Below are 17,326 nucleotides of genomic sequence, written 5' to 3' on the forward strand. Positions count from 1 at the left end.
AAGACTTTGCCTTCCAAAGGAGGGGGTGAGGGTTCAATCCCTGGTCGGGGAGCTAAGATCCCACATGCCTTGAGGCCAAAAAACCAAAATATAAAACAGAAGTAATACTGTAACAAATGCAATAAACACTTTAAAAATGGTTGACAGCATAAAAAATCTTTAAAGAAAAAATTCACATAAATCAGAAACAAATGAAAGATAATAAAGTCCATACATTAAAAAAAAAAAAAAAGAGCATGGGTTCGGGTCACATTGCAACTTCCCACTTACTTATAGCTGTGTAATTCTGGGCAACTCACATAATGTCTCCTCAGACTGTTCATCTATAAAATGGGGATGGTAAGAGTTCCCTACCTCAGAGCGTTGCTGTAATCCATAAACACGGTTAAGTGCCTTGGTAAATGTTTGAGGCTCTCTGGTTATTATGAATTAAAATATGTCAATGGCTTCTGGCCGTGTGATTTATATAATAGTTTGATGTTTAACCAAATGGTAAAACTATTCCATTTATTATTCCCATCTCTTTTTAACCCTTAGCCTGCTTTGTTGTTTATGTTTTCTGCCACCACAGAGTGCTAGTTCCAGGAGAGTAAAGGCTTTATTTTGTTCACTGCTGAAAGCAACAGCACCCAGAAAAGTACTGTACATATGAAGCCCTCAGTAAACACTAGCTGAATGAATGGTGCAAAGTGTTACAAGGAAAAGTACACCCAAACTTTCATTATAATAAAAAAGTATAGATAAAAAAATCTTTCTCTAATGGCTTCCAGTCAAGTAACTGAAAACACCATATGCTATAATAAAAACATAAGTAATTTATGAAAATTTGAAGGCAAAAACATAATTTTAAAAGATTTAGACCTATGTTAGGCGTGATAGAGTATGGATGCTTTCTTGAAATTCACAATCAGATCCAAGAGTATCACTTTCAGACTGTTCTAGTAGACTGAGTTTACTTTTAGTTGTCTTTGATGACACAGTCATTATTCTACTCTCTTTCTTAACAGAAATGTGTTTTTTCGAAGACTCACTTTTAATTGGTTTATTAACCAAAGAATTATTTTGCCCAATTCCTTTGCTTTTCTGCTTTACAGGTGAGTCAGAGCAGGAATGCAGGTCCTTCCCAGGTTGTTTCTTAGCAGAGTAGTTTTTGGTCTATTCACCTGCTTTGCTCATTTTCTCTGAAGAAGACCTGCTATTTCTAGATAATTCCTCTTCTTTTCTTTGACTTCCAGTTCCAGAAATGACGTCTGCTGAAGGAGAATATGTTCTAGCAATGAAATCTTCAAAAGACTCCTGCCGCTGCTCTGTGACTGGGACCCCCAGGTTGTCTTTGGAAGTTTCTAAGGCCTCCTGAGTAGACGCTGGGACACGGAAGGAGTCGAGAGGCAAAGGAATCCTAGCATCACCTGTAATTTTCGGGAAGTGGAGGGGAAGACAAAAGACAAGAGAAAAATTCAGTGATGAACAAAGCCAACCATTAAAAAGTAGAGTTCAAAACTTCAATGTTACTCTGTAATCTTATTATTAACACAGTCAATTGATTAATCAGAAGATTTCAGAGCCAGTTTTTTTTGTAATTATATCTTGCCAAGTGATTCTCAGCTTAACCTAGCTATATCCAAGGCTATGTCCACTACGTTTTCAGACTTTGGTGATTGGGGTAGTTGTTACCCATTTCCTTTCCCTCACTAAAAATAAAACCCTATTCTGTAGGATAATTAATGTCTTTTCTATCCTCCAGGCACATGTAAACCGTATATAGTTTGTGACCAGACTGTGTTCTCAAGCTGTCAGTTCCCAAGACCACTCTGAGATGGGCTGATGGGGGCTCCAAGTGAGGCTGGAGGAAAAGCTGACAGGTTTTCCCCTCCCATTCCCATAACCAGGTGATTCACTCTAATATGTTACCTATTAGCTATGTCTGGACTACTTATTTTAAAAATTGTATCAGTATGTGTACCTTCATTAGTGTTCCTTCATTGTAAGCTGACTGCATACAAATAGAAACCTAGATAAAATATGAACAGAACAGACATTTATACAATTTAAAATCTGGAATATTTTCTGTAATGTTTTCTTTCTTCATTAAGGAGAGTTTTCTTTAACTCATACATTTTCTAAAGAACTTCCAGTTTTCTTATGTACAACAATACAGTATCATGAAATGGGCCCACATTTACTAATCTCAGATTTGGAGAGGACTCCAGAGTCTTCTAGCTCCCGAGCATGTGAACTATTAGAGACTGACCATGGTTATTTTCTCCCTGACGTGGTCATTTCCTGTTTGCTAATCACTCTTAGAGTCATTCAGTGCTGTCCTCTCCACTTACGTGGACGTTTTGCGTAGGTCCTGGGGCACTCTGCTTTGATTCTGATTTTTCCTCTTCAAGTGCCTTCTTTTCTTCTTTAGGTGGACTACTAACAGTAGAATTCATCTGGGAACGACCTAGTAAATGAAAATCTGACTGATCTATACCAGCCATTGTGGCCAACTGCCCAAGCCTGGCCCAGAGGAGGAAAGGAGAAAAGACAAAGGTTATTAGAATTACAGAAGAGCAGTTTAGATTTCCCCAGAGCTACAGTCATGAAATACTTCTAAAATCTTAAAAGTCAACATCCTACTCCAGACTACAAGCCTCTCTCTCCCCCAAATTCTCAGCCCTTTCCAGGTTCATCCTCTAGACATCCCACTGTCTCACTAGCAGCTTCAGTATGTACCATGCCCCCGTCCACCGCCTGTCACACCTCCATTCCCACACTTCTTTACCACCTTTCCTCCAGTTTCCAAAAATGTGTTTGTTCCTTCCTTCCCAACACCAACTCATTCACTGACAAAACACCACTCCATCAACTATCCATCTCCACTTCCCTCTTTCAGCAAAATTGCTCGCAGTTGAGAACCACTGACCTATATCTTCCCTGAAGATTAATAATAATTTTTATGTCTAAGACAAAAATAACTTTAATTCAAACTTATCAAAAAAGCAAAATAAATGAGAGGAAAATTCTTATCCATTCCCGAATATTTTCAATGAAAACTGCCTTCAATTTAGTCTTTACAAAAAACTGTACCTACTAATTACTCTGTCTACAGGTTACTGTTTTATAATGGGCTCCCCACTCTACCAAAGCAGGCTCCCCTATTTGCATTTCTTTTTTTTTTTTTTTGCGGTACGCGGGCCTCTCACTGTTGTGGCCTCTCCCCTTGCGGAGCACAGGCTCCGGACGCGCAGGCTCAGCGGCCACGGCTCACGGGCCCAGCTGCTCCGCGGCACGTGGGATCTTCCTGGACCGGGGCACGAACCCGTGTCCCCTGCATCGGCAGGCGGACTCTCAACCACTGCGCCACCAGGGAAGCCCCAAGAGTAATCACTTTTAAAGCAATTTACAGTCAAGCACTGTTCCTGGAGTTCCCTGGGTATTAAATAATCTAATCATCAAAAACCTAAGAGGGGGCTTCCCTGATGGCGCAGTGGTTAAGAATCCGCCTGCCAGTGCAGGGGAACGGGTTCGAGCCCTGGTCCGGAGAGATCCCATGTGCCTCAGAGCAACTAAGCCCGTGCTCCACGACTACTGAGCCTATGCTCTAGAGCCCCCGAGTCACAACTACTGAGCCCGCGTGCCACAACTACTGAAGCCTGCGCGCCTAGAGCCCGTGCTCTGCAAAAAGAGAAACCACCGCAATGAGAAGCCCGCACACCACTACGAAGTGTAGCCGCCGCTCGACGCAAGCAGAGAAAGCCCGTGAGCAATATCAAACACCCAGCGCAGCCAAAAATAGATAAATAAAATAAGTTTATTAAAAAAACCGTACGAGGAAAGAATGATCACTAACTCCATGTTATTTTACAGATGAGGGAAACAGGGGCAGAGAAGTAGAGTAAGTAGAGCAGCACAGCCAAGGTCACACCACTAAGTAGCAGAGCCACACTGTGGACTCAGGAAGCTGGCTGCCATTCCTGCTCACGGAGGTGGTAGTCTTCCCTTCACCAAGGTCACTGAAATAAAATGAACACTGATAAACTATCTTAGGAGTTTTAGGAACTAAGACACTTCGGTCATGGAAGTGGGGACACTGCTTGCAATAGGCAGAATTCTAACAGAGCCCCTAAGACTCCTACTTACTGAAGTACACAAGCCTTCCACTTATCCAATCAAACTCTAAATCTAGGTGCTGCAGTGAAGGGATTTTGCACATGGAATTAAGGTTCAAAATCAGTTGATTTTTTAAGATAGGCAGATTATTCTAGGTGGATGGGACCTACTCAGGCACCCCATGTAAAGGACCTGAACTCTTCCTGAATTGATGTACAAAAGGGACAAGAGGGAGACTCTCCATTGCTGGCTCTGAAGAAGTCCAATGCTGTGCCAGGGAAGGCAAGCGAGAGGCCTCTAGGAGCTGAGACTGTCCCCCGACTGACAGCCAGCAAGGAAATGGGGACCTCTGTCCTGCACCTGCAGAATCTGAATTATGCCAACAAGCAGGAAGAAGCCTGGAGGCTTTCTTTCTCAGAGCCTCTGGATGCTAACACAGCCAGACTGACATCTTGATTTCAGCTCTGTGACCCACACAAACTAGGGTGAACATCCAACGTTTGGGGCTCAATGTCTTACACTTAAATTTCATGTGCTTTAACACACTCAGGAGGGAACTCACATGTTCCCGTGTGTATCTGAGCAGGAAACCCAGTCACGCTGTGCCTGGACTTCTGACCTGCAGAACTCTGAGCTAGTCAAATAGGTATTGTTTTCAGTCAGTAAGAGTGTAGTAAAAGAATCAATATCCTACTCAACCTCCAGGTTCGTGAACAAAATAAATGATTGTGATTGTTTTAGGCCACTGTTTCGGGGTGGTTTCTTATGCAGCGATAAACAATCAGAATTCCTATACTTATGAAAGCAGTAAGGTATATTTATACCTTTTAACTGCTTTGAACAATCACTTAAAGAATGAGGAACTCTATTACCTGCCATCATTGGGAGAGGAGCTGGTATCACTTTCTGGAGAGTAGTTCTTGGTACCTAACAACAATCCTACATCAGGAGTTTACCCCAAGGAAATCAAAGATGTGGGCAAAGATTTATCTACCAACATGATATCATGAGATTGTTTATAACCAAACCCTAGAAGAAAGCTAAGAGCCTCCAAATTGGGACCGCTTTAAATAAAAACAGCTCACCGTCTGAAGGAATGCGCTATGAAGCCACTAAGAAAAGAATGACAAGAGGTCTCAACCAGAGTTAATGAATGGGCTTCAGGAATTCTACATTCAAAATATATCTGTGCGTTTTTCCTGGGAGATGATGCATAAGCTTAATCAAATTCTCTGATGTAGAAGAGTATTTAGTGACATGGCAAAATATTTCTGACACTTTTTTAAGACAAAAGAGCAGATTAGGTGTGTGTACATGCAGAGGTGGCTTTTATTTCCTTCAAGAAATTGTTCATTGTTTTCAAACATTTGCTCAATGAACATATATTTTTATATTCAGAACATGTTTTAAAAATTGAGAGTCTAAGAACTTCAAATTCTTTAATGTTTCATTACTAAAGCCAGTCAAGTTTTCAATGGGGAAAAAGGGAAAAAATTGAAAAATTCCTCTACTTTTAATATAATGGTTTAATTAATCATCTAAAACTGATTTCAAAGAAATTCTAAACAAATAAGCAAACAAACAAAAGACCCTCACCACGGTCAGAGGAAAGTAGACTAAATTTCCTGATTGGTTCTAAATAGCACATCAAAGTGCAGTTACATGCAACAGTTTCTCCCTCTAATGGAGGGAATTAGAACACAGTGCTAAATTTTTGTGAAAAAGTGTACCCTCCTCCTACAAAGTATTCAGAATTCATGTCCCTTACATGGAAATATGGAACCAAAAAAGTTAGAAAGTAAAATTGCTTGATATTCTATTACTTAAGTAAGACTAATGATGAGGCTTTGGAATAATTTTCCTTCCTGCCATCTGCTCTCCCTTCCACCCTTCTGTACACAGGCTAGGGTGATTTTTCTGGGACAAAGCTCCCATCATATTGGATATCAAATTTTATGTTCAACTTTTCTCCATTTAACATTGAAATCAATCATTTCTCATATAATCAGGGGATTCATAACCTTGATTTTTTTGTGTGGGCTACAAAATATTCCACTGAGTGGGTTTACTGGTTAACCATTTTACACATTTAAATTCTTTCCAACTTTTCAGTATTATCAGACAAAATAACCGTTTTTATGCATGAAGGCTTTTTTCCATATTGAGAATAACGTTCTTACAATAAATCCATAAAAATGAGTTTGAGATCAAAGCAAATGAACATTTTTAAGGCTCTGAGGTACCTATCTCCAAACTTCTTTCCAAAAGATTTCTGAGATTTTACACTGCCATCAGCGATGTATCACTTGGTATATAACCTCTACTATAACTGTTGGCTTACTTCCTCACTTAGAGTGCAAGTTATTTGAAGACGGGGTGTATTTTATTAAGTGTTTATCCCCAGCACCTGTGCCTAGCACAATGTAGACGGTCAATAAATAATTGCTTAATAAGGAAAATCCCTGCCAATACAAGATGTACGTGTGTGAAAGACAGACTGTGTTTTTCTCTAACTGGATAGATGAAAATTTGTCATCTTCTTTAATGTGCAATTTTTTTTGCTTATAATTAGTCATTAAATTTCTCTTTTAGATTATATTGTAAAAATTCAGCTTCTCTGAGGCAAATGGGCCTGGCACTACCCATTAGCTATATAACCTTGGACAAGTTCTATAACTCTAGGCCTCAACTTCCTCATCTATAAAATGGAGATAAGCTCCCATATCACAGAGCTCTTGTGAGGATTACATGAGCTAAAACACATATAAAATTAGAAGAGTGCTTGGTACATAGAACATGTGCAATTAATGCTGAATGAATGAACATGCGAATGCAAACAGCAGTGAAGGGGTTAAACTGAAATTTTCTCTTTAAAAAGAGAATACTTACATAAACACTACTCGAATCTGAAAGTATTGAGACTTGTCAGCATCGCAAAAACCCCCCATATCCTTTTCTCATCACAAGCTCCTTCCCTCTTCCCTGTTAAACACCATCCTCACTTCTTGACAATCATTTCCTTTAACCTGTATGCATCCCTAACAAAAGAGTTTAGTTGTGTCAACATCTAACTTTATGTAGAGGATCATAGTATATGAAGTCTTTTCTATCTTATTTCTTTCTCTCAACATTGGTTTAAAAAATTCATCCACATTGCTGCCTGTAGCTCTAGTTCATTCAATTTTATTGCTGGATAGTTTTCCCACTGTACAAATACACATCATTTATTTAATTTTTGACTCTTAATGGACATTTGGTTTGTTTTCAGTTTGTGCTAATGCAAATCATGGACAGGAATCCTGCTGTACCCGTTATTCTGGTGCATTTACACAGGGCGGGGGTGAGGGCTGCTGGCTCACAGGCTATTTATATACCTTCAGTTGATGGAGAGGGCTAAATGCTTTCCAAAGTAGTTGTGTCGATTTACACTCCAGTATAAACAGGGTAGAGGATTCCCATAGTACTTCAGGTCTACAATACCTGATACTACCAGACTTTATTTATTTATTTGTCAATCTGGTTGGCATGTAGTTTCCTTGGTTTTGACTCACTTTTATTACTTAATGAAGTCGTACACTTTGTGTTTACAGGCTGTTTGGATTTCCTTTTTTATGAGGTTTACGTCAACTATTGTTATTTTTTATTTTTTTTATTATGATTTATTTATTTATTTTTGGATGTGTTGGGTCTTCGTTACTGCATACAGGCTTTCTCTAGTTGCGGCAAGCGGGGGCTACTCTTCATTGTGGTGGCTTCTCTTGTTAGGGAGCACAGGATCTAGGCGCGCGGGCTTCAGTAGTTGTGGCACGTGGGCTCAGTAGTTGTGGTTCGAAGGCTCTAGAGCGCAGGCTCTATAGTTGTGGCACACGGCCTTTGCTGTTCCGCGGCATGTGGGATCTTCCCAGACCAGGGCTCGAAACCATGTCCCCTGCCTTGGCAGGCAGTTTCTTAACCACTGCGCCACCAGGGAGGTCCAACTATTGTCATTTTGAATTCTTCTGCATTTCCAAGTAATACTCTCACATGACTATTTTCTCACTAAATTGGAGGCATTATCTGTTCACTTTCTAACTTACTAATAAGTAAGGGTTTAGTTCCTCTACACTCTTTCCTATGTCCACACTGCTCAGTAAAGTTATGTCATCATGAGTTATTCCACTGCTCATGATCTCTTTGACATGTAGTGATATATTTAAAAACCTACATTGTTGATCAACTAGAAACTCTCTCAACGTCACGCTTTGTAAAATGAGGACATTCATACCATCTTCCCTTTTTTCTGCCTCTTGTCTACCTTCCAAACCTAGCTCTTACATTGTCAAAGTTGAAATTTATATTCTATTCTATGTGCAGTTAATTCTTTTGTTATTTGAGAGTCAGTACGGAGTAAGGTTTAAGAGAACAGGCAGAGAGCCTAAACTCAAAGGCTCGATCCAACCTTAAATTAGGTACAGCCTGGGCAAGTTCCTTCCCTGTCTTAGCTTCCTGTTCTCAAAAGTGGGAATGATATTAGCACCAACCTCATAAGGCTATTCAGAGGATTAAATGAGTTAATATATGCAAAAACACTTAGAGCCTAATATATACTAAGTACATACTAGTACACAATACATTTCAGTACATACCAAGTTAATACTAATACAAACTAAGTATAGTTTACTTTAGTTATTTGTGATTACATGCAAGTTGACAATAAAAGCTGCAAACCAAGACAGTATTGCCATTATTACAATGAAACTAATATTGCCCACTGCAGATGTACTGTGTCTCTGTGTATAGACTACACCTCGTTCCATACTGTGCCAGTGTCACTGCCCTTGTGCAGGGTGACCACATACCCCAAGCCGCCTTGGGCTGTTCCAGTTTATACCTGTTGTCCTGATGTTACAGCATTAGAGTGCCTCCTTACACTATTGAAGTGTAAGGAGTTTGGACAAGTTCCGGTTTGGACAACAAATTAGATATGTGGTCATTACCCCTGTGTGTCACTGAAAAGGGGGACATCTATAGTGTCAAGTTGAAGTGGATTCTTCCCTTCCTCACCAATAGTAGGTTAAAAATCAACCATGGTTTAGTGTGCTTCAGGTTTATGTCCGTATAGCCTTTTCTCCTCTGGAGTTCAAGTTCCTTCTCCTCTTCCTCTCCCTCCTCCCTTCCAACAGTGCCTAACACCTAGTAAGTACTATATGCCTCAAGGTGTTTCTAAGCTCTCAATCACACAATCAATAGAAGCCTCTCCACTCTAGACTACCTGCAATCTACACTGAATCCCCTATTACCTTCCTTCTTGGTTTATTGACTCATTTTGCTGGATTATTTCTATAAATAGCTTAAGGTGTAGCACAGGAGGTCAATTTTTCAAATTTCTTTGGGTACAAAATATCTTCTTCAGCCTCCACTTATGACTGATAGTTTGGCTGGATACAAACCCCTAGGGTGAAAATTATGTGCCTGAAAAACTTTGGAGGTATCTTTCTAATGCCTTCCAGGATCCATGGTGCTCATGACAAGTATGATAAAGTCAGATTGTAACCTTTTTTTTTAGGTGACCAGTATTTTTCTCTCTGGAATGGATGTATCCTCTCAGTATTTTATTCTATTTTATTTTTTCAGTATTTGAAAGTTTCACAAGGAAGGGTGCCTAGGTATGAGTCTATTCTTGCTCATCTTGCGTAACTATTTTCAATCTGAGGCCTGATGTCTACTTTCAGCTGTGGGGAATTTTGTTGCCCTTTGACAGCTTCCCTCCATTGTTTTTCTGGGTCTGGAGTTTCTAATAGTAACATGTGGGATCTCCCAGATGCAGCCTCTCTAACTTATTTCTATCACATTTTCCATTGGGTCTTTCTTTTTTATATACTGAGAAATTTTTTAAATTCCTACTGAATTTATTTCAGCAACCATATTTTCATTTCCAGGAGACCTCTCTTGCTTTCTGACCATTCTCCTTTTCATTAATACCCTAGTCTTATTTTATAGTTGCTAGCTCTTTTTAAACCTCTGTCAGGATACTAATTAGGGTTTTTTCTTAAATTATTCTGTTCCCTAAATTGTCCCTGATCCTACTAGGATATGTTTTCACTCTTTTTCCCCCCCTCTCTCATGTTGTAAGCTTTACTCAACTAACAGGCAAATGACACTTATTTTCTATTTAAGAATGAGCGCAGAAAGCTCCCTGAAGTCAACGATTGATTGCCTTCTTATGCAGGAAGAAGCAGGCAGTAACTGTAATAGGACCTCCCCCAAACACAATTTTCTAGGGTGTAAAAACTCACATTAGCTGCCCCAGTTCTCGCCAGTTTCACTGTTTTCAAAATGAAATCATCTCATTTCAGGAGGGTGAGGGCGGGGCTGGGAGTCCACTCCTCCAAACACAACCCTTCAATGAGCTCCCCTATCTCAGTCACACTTTTAACTAACTCCACACTCTCTCCTACATGCGCATCAAAGCACGGAGCTACTTCTGCAGGTGGGGTCGGAATCCTCCTCAGTTGCAGGTGGTCCCTGTGCATATTCTAGGTGATGCTTTTCCTCTGTTCTACTGCTTCAGTTTCACACTCTTCCACCTGTCTTCTGTCTTTCAAAACTATGTTGAAATCTCTTGATTGTTGTGGGCATATATACTTAAACACTTTGATACCATCATTGTAGTGTCTTGTCAAAACAGAGAAGAGCTAAAAGGGTTCTCAGTGCATTCTGAATCTGCTATTCTGTGGTCCCAGTGTTTAAACTTCTTGGACTTCCCCAGTGTCTATTACTGCTTTTACAAATACAATCTCGTGGTCTATTCGTGAAGGAAATGAATACACCACATCTAAAATAACAAGGAATGCGGGTTAGATGCTCTAGGGTCTTGTCATACTCTGCCATTTACTAATAAACCACTTACGTTCTACAAATTGTAGGTGCTCATTTATAAAACGAAAGGGAGTAACTCTACATGAACTATAGATTTCTCCTACTCTAACATTTCATAATTTTCTAAGTTCTTTTCTTAAAATTTCTCTATATTATCATTAATTTTAATTAAAAAATAAAAATCTAACTCTTTTGAAAATCAAAGAGTAATTCCCGTAGTCGTACAATAATGGAATAATTAGTTCTGAAACCTGTCAAGTGTCATGTTTCATATGAAGAGAAAATCATATTAAATAATTTAAAAAAATTAAACATGGACTTTGTAGCACAAAGACAAGGTCCCCCACAAATGGTGTTCCTTTATTTACTAGAAATGTTCAGCTCTGCATTAAAGTTGAAATAAAATAAATATATTAATTTTGAGGTGCAAAAATTTCTTATGAAAATCAATTTTTCTTTTCTGTCCATACAAACAAAAGTATGGAATGACATTAGAGGTCAGGTTTATTTGGTAATAGAATGTAGCTTCTTGATATTTTTGATTTTAGGAAAGGAGAATATCAACATCAAAACTTTTTTCAACTTTACTTTTATTTAAAATGAGGCCATATTTTCCTCTTACAAAAAGAGAGTTCAACTAGAACTGTCCATTTTCTCATCTGTAAAACAAGAGCACTGAATCAGCTGACTGTATTCATTCAGAACTCAATTTCCTTATCTTATGATCACTAAGGTTCTCCCTAAATCTAATATACTAAGGTTCTAAGGAAAGGAAAATATATTACTAACGACATGTTTTGATTTTAGTTTCTTAGAGTTCAAATGTCCACCATTCACCTTGGTCTAAGCTTAAGGAACCATTCAAGGGGATACAATGCAGGTGGGAGGAGAAAACAGAACCCTCACACAAGCTGTGCTGTGTTGCAATCAGCCTTCCGTTTGAAAAATAATCTTCTCTATAGCTTTAAAGTGATAACTTTGTACCTGCAATGCTTCTTGTTTCAAACAGATTTTCTCTGGCTCCTCCTGAACACGTTCTGAGGAATCGTCGACCTCTTCGATTTCTGAGGAGGAAGGACTCCCTACTGTCACAGTCACAGGGAATTCTGATGGACCTGAGTGTCACAAGAAGAAGACAGGAAACCACAGAGTTGTTACACTAAAGTGCAAAGAAAGAAGACAAGATTGTATAAAAGACAACACAAGCCAGATACCAAATATCCAAATATTAGAGGACATTTAACAAAAGTGATCTGAGGTATCATTATTTATAAATGTCTCTCACTGCTCTTTAGTGTAAAACAGGCAATGACTAAGTAAAAGTACAGGAACTTATTTTTGCTATGTTACTGTACAGACCTCTGTTGTACGTGGTTAGGATTAGTAATGGGAATTGCCCATATTATTTTATTACGTTTCTTTCACAGAAGCCAAGTGAAGATCCAAGGTAAACATTTTTTCTCAGATCAACTTTATACTGCAAATGAAAAATTTATTCTTCACCATCAGACAAAAACAGTCTGGAAGAAAATGTAGTTTTTCAGAGGAAAATACATCAGTAAAGGGACTGATGAATAATCAGGAAGTCAACATATCTAAGCTGTGAATAATAGACATTAGAATTTAAAAAAATAAATCACATACACATACACAACTAAAACTGACCCATCAAAAATTTCATCTTCTCACCACCCTTAAGCCAAAACTAGGGCAACAATTCTCCCAGCAAGCTTCACTGCCACTGCAATGTTGTTCAATAGGACATTTCCAAACATTTAAAAACTGACCTGGCCACAACCCCATAAAAGTCTACAGATCATAAAGAACTGTGCTGGGATTATAAACCACGCAGAAGACAAGTCACTAGGACATCATTTTGACAACAAGCAGCAAACCCTGCAGCATAGGAAAACCCTAACAGGAGAACGAGGTGCACACCCCTCTCTCTGGGAATGCAAGGCCAGGACTGACACCCAAGATGCTCTTCTCTCAACCTCAGCAGTGGTGCCTTTCACAGAGCAACTATGCAGTCTCCCAAGACCACTGGGAAGGAGAGTCTGATACTGACAGTATTCGCTTGCCACGAGGCCATAAGCGAGGGAATGTGTGTGGTCTTGGTGAGAGAGCAGAGGTTTGGGAGATGTTGCTTTATATTGGCTTTCAGATCAGGAATTTGTACATATAGCCCGCAAACAACGTTTCTTGAAAACATGTGAACATTCTTGAGTATGACAGCTCCATGTGAGGGGTCAGAAATGGCAGTCAAGTTCGTTTCACTGGGTAACAGCTGATTTGCGGACTGGAAAACAGGCTTCCTTGTTTACAGACATAACCACAAGGCTGCCAGGTGTGCACTAAATCCACACAAATACACAGTTGCATTGGGAGAGCGACCAAACATGTTTTACATGGATTTATTTCAGAGAGGGAAATGCTTCATGTAAGGCTCTGTCAGTTTAAAAAGCAAGAAGAATGACCATCCACCTTTCCCAATTCAAGCCCTATATATCATAAATATGATAGCTACACACCACCAACTGATTACATACATCACGAGCTTTGATGAATAGAAAGCCCCTAAAAAGATAGCAACAAAACGAAGTTAGATCTTCATGTAAATACATCACCAGTTAAACCCAGTTAATACAACTATTTAGTAGTATGAACAGTACCCATACAGAATTGTGTATAAAAATAAATAAGCTCAAAACAAGGACCTGGAGGGCTCTGCTACGGAGAAAACAGAACAGAATTCAGCCTACTGGCTTGGTAATCACTCTCTGAACTGCTGAGAGGCCCCTTCAGCTCCTATGTTCAGGATGGTTGAGATTTCAGTCTCACTTCTTTAAATGGTGATATTAATCGTTCTCTAATTTACCCCCCTGTGTGAGGAGGATGGACCTGCGATTAAGTGTCTCAGGAAGAAGACAGGAAACCACAGAGCTGTGAAACTCAAGTGCAAACACTGGGGATTCAACACTATAGTTTATGCAACAGCAATTCACATTACCATTTGCAAAAAAGTAGTCGGTTGTCCAGTGGGGATTAGAAACATCCATTTAACATGAGCAACTGAACAGATATTTTACACAGTAACTACTTCAAGTACTATTTAAAATCAATTCTCTTTGTTTTCTTAAGCAATTGTTAATCCCCAATTTCCTGATTACTACCAAGTAAATCACCTGAAGATCATCTAGAGCCATCTATTTCACTTAGCAAGCCTAAAGCTATAATTCAACCATTTTATTTACTGTTCTGTGACAAAAATTACTATGAACAGCTATCCCCTGGATAAGAAATCAGCTAATGCTAGTTTGACTCACTAAATCTGATTTACTGAGTTAATAAGCCAGTTGATTTAGAATAGGTCTAATGCACATTTTTCATCCATTCTGCATTAAACTATTTCCCATGCCTAAAATGTCTTTTTTCCCATTCATACGTATCCAAATTCCTACTTCTGTGCTGTAGGGCTTCGCTCAACTACACCTGCCTTTAATCAAACTTCTCTCACATGCACAATTGGTGATCATTTTAGTCTCCTCAAGACTCCCACGGAGTTACCTCTGTTGTGACACTTGAGAAACAACTTGAAACTCCCAATTACTTTTAATTTTTCTTCCTTAGAGGGCTCATTAGGCAGAAGCCATGTGTGAGTTACCTTTTTTCCTCTACACAAAATACCAGAGACCACCCACATAATACAAGTTCCAAAATAAAGAACTCTAAATGACTGAAAAAGACAGGGAATGCAAACAGGTTACCTGTTGCTTTTTGCACTTTCTGCAGGACACAATGGCCGGAAACCAGACACTCCAGGTGGTAGCGCTTCAGGAGGGTAACATTCTTTACCAGCAGAGTATTTCCTTCCATTACTTACAGGCTTCTTTGCGGCCAAGACTACGTTTGACAAAGCATGAAAAGAAGGAATCAAGATGCACCAAAGGTCTACAGAGCAAATGTCACACGTGCACACGTCGAAAGGAATCAAAAAGGCACTTGACAACGATGCCAAGCCCATTAAAAAGAGGATCGGTTTTGTACAAAGGTTTTCCATAAGCCAGCATTTTTAAAAAACATAAGTTCTCTACAGTAACAAGTTATTTTAACTAAAACAAAAGTATTGAGATGTGCAGAAATGCAAAAATAAAAGTTTAAAAAAAATCCCAAAGTATGATACATTTTATGTATCATGCAGAAACACTCAAGTTTCCTGAATCTTAGAACACCTTTGGCATTTCTGAATCTCAAGGACACAGAAACACAGATACACCCATGACTTCTGCCAAACAGAATCTTCAGAAGTAGACCAAAAGTTAAATTTAAGATGAATTTTTCTATGTAAAAACAATACAAGTTATAAGGCTGCAAGTTGCTGGGGGGTAGGTGAGTCAATTTTACCCTCCTATAAGCCTGTCAACCTTCACTGCTCCTTTGATTTCATATAGAAAACGCACAAAAAAACAAATGAAACCCACTGGATGAAAGAGTGAAATGTGGAGACTTACCCTATATTTCAGTAGTAAAGAGGCAAGTATCTTTATAGGAAACATTTGGTTGCAAAAACTAGACCTACGTGTTAATATTTTACTTAGAACAAGCCATATATTAAAATTCACATTTAAATATTTAATTTGAATTTACTGAAAACAAACATCATAGGTTAAAATGGTTATATTTATCCTTCAAAGCTACTATATTTTATGTTATTTTATTTATTTATTTTAATAGATCTTGATTGGAGTATAATTGCTTCACAATTCTGTGTTAGTTTCTGTTACACAACAAAGCGAATCAGCCATATGCATACACATGTCCCCATATCCCACCCTCTTGAGCCTCCCTCCCACCCTCCCTATCCCACCCCTCTAGGTCATCGCAAAGCACCAACCTGATCTCCCTGTGCTATGCTGCTGCTTTCTACTATATTTTAGCAGCATTAGGATGCAGGGTAAAATGGAGTGTATTCGGTAATATAGGACAAATATTTCATAGAGTGTAGCTTATTGATAATCACCACACGATCCTCTGTGATTTACATGCCTCTTAAAAATATATAGGAGGGCTTCCCTGGTGGCGCAGTGGTTGAGAGTCCACCTGCCGATGCAGGGGACACGGGTTCGTGCCCCGGTCCGGGAAGATCCCACATGCTGCGGAGCGACTGGGCCCGTGAGCCATGGCCGCTGAGCCTGTGCTCCGCAACGGGAGAGGCCACAAAAGTGAGAGGCCCGCGTACCACACACGCACACACACACACAAATATACATATATATATATGTATTAAAATTTTTTAAAATTACACTTTTCTTGTTAGGAGATTAAAAAATTTCTAATAAAAGTTCCCATCTTTTATTAGGCATACATAAGTACAATATAAATGTGACACAATTCACACCATTATTTCACCCCTATACTCCCCTGGATCTAGGTATATACCCAGATACTGATTTGGCTTACCTCTATGTCTCCAAATAACTGAGGCAAATACAAAAAAAAAAAGCCCAAGAAATAAAATTACTCTTAAAAGAGCTCAATGAGCTTGTATACTGCAGTTACATTTCCACTTTGTTTAATCATGCTAACTAAAAAAAAATGTTTAACTGTTCTCATTCCATGATGCCCTATTATTCTGTACTAATTTTACAGAATTCCAAATATGTTGTACATATACATGTTTTATTTATATATCCTTCCATTTCTAATATCATAGCAAAAGTCAATGTAGCTATTTTAAGAATGCTTTACATAGGATATAAATTTTTAATAATAATATCTAATTAGTGTGATATCACAAATCTTAACTTCTTTGAATGTACTATTTGATTATTAAAATATCACTCTCTTTAGCGGAGGGGGTAGCGGAGGCGCGCGGGAGAATCCATGTCCTTCTTAGAACCGTTCCCTCTAAATACTTTTAAACCAACAGCTCTTGGCGAAAGTCTTCATCCCTTTAAGGCTAAGTTCTCGCGAGACGACAAGACGCCGGATAGCTTAATCGCACGTTGTGCCTGCGCGCGCTGGGGCAGCTCGCACTTCCGCCCGAGGCGTGTTGCGACTCACAGCAGCTGCCGGTCTCGCGTGGTGACGCAGCTGTTTTTTCTCGGCTAGGTCTGCTGTAACGGACGGAGGCCGCCTGAGCTGCGGAGTTGCAGAATCTGGCGTTCGGAGCTGCGGTTCTTGGCGAGATTTCGCGTTGCCCGTCCTCAGCCGTTTCACCGATAATCAGCGGATCGCTTTGCCAAGTGCCGGGAAGAACAAAGGAATTCGGAAGGAGACTCTCGGCTCCCGGCCGCCTTTCTCTGAGTGGCTTCGTTTCCCGCTCGCGCCTGTCCGGAGAAACTGGACTTATAACCGTCACTGGATTGTA

General features: G+C 39.4%; 1 pseudogene across 1 annotated transcript in view; it reads left to right on the forward strand.

Annotated features, from left to right (window-relative positions):
• The window catches only part of LOC308620770 (centrosomal protein of 78 kDa-like), a 1,829,729-nt pseudogene that overhangs the window by 791,286 nt on the left and 1,021,117 nt on the right, over positions 1-17,326 (forward strand). The gene's annotated exons all lie outside the window — the stretch shown is intronic.

This window comes from Mesoplodon bidens (assembly GCF_964165515.1).
Source record: "Mesoplodon bidens genome assembly, chromosome: 7".
NCBI lineage: Eukaryota > Metazoa > Chordata > Mammalia > Artiodactyla > Ziphiidae > Mesoplodon > Mesoplodon bidens.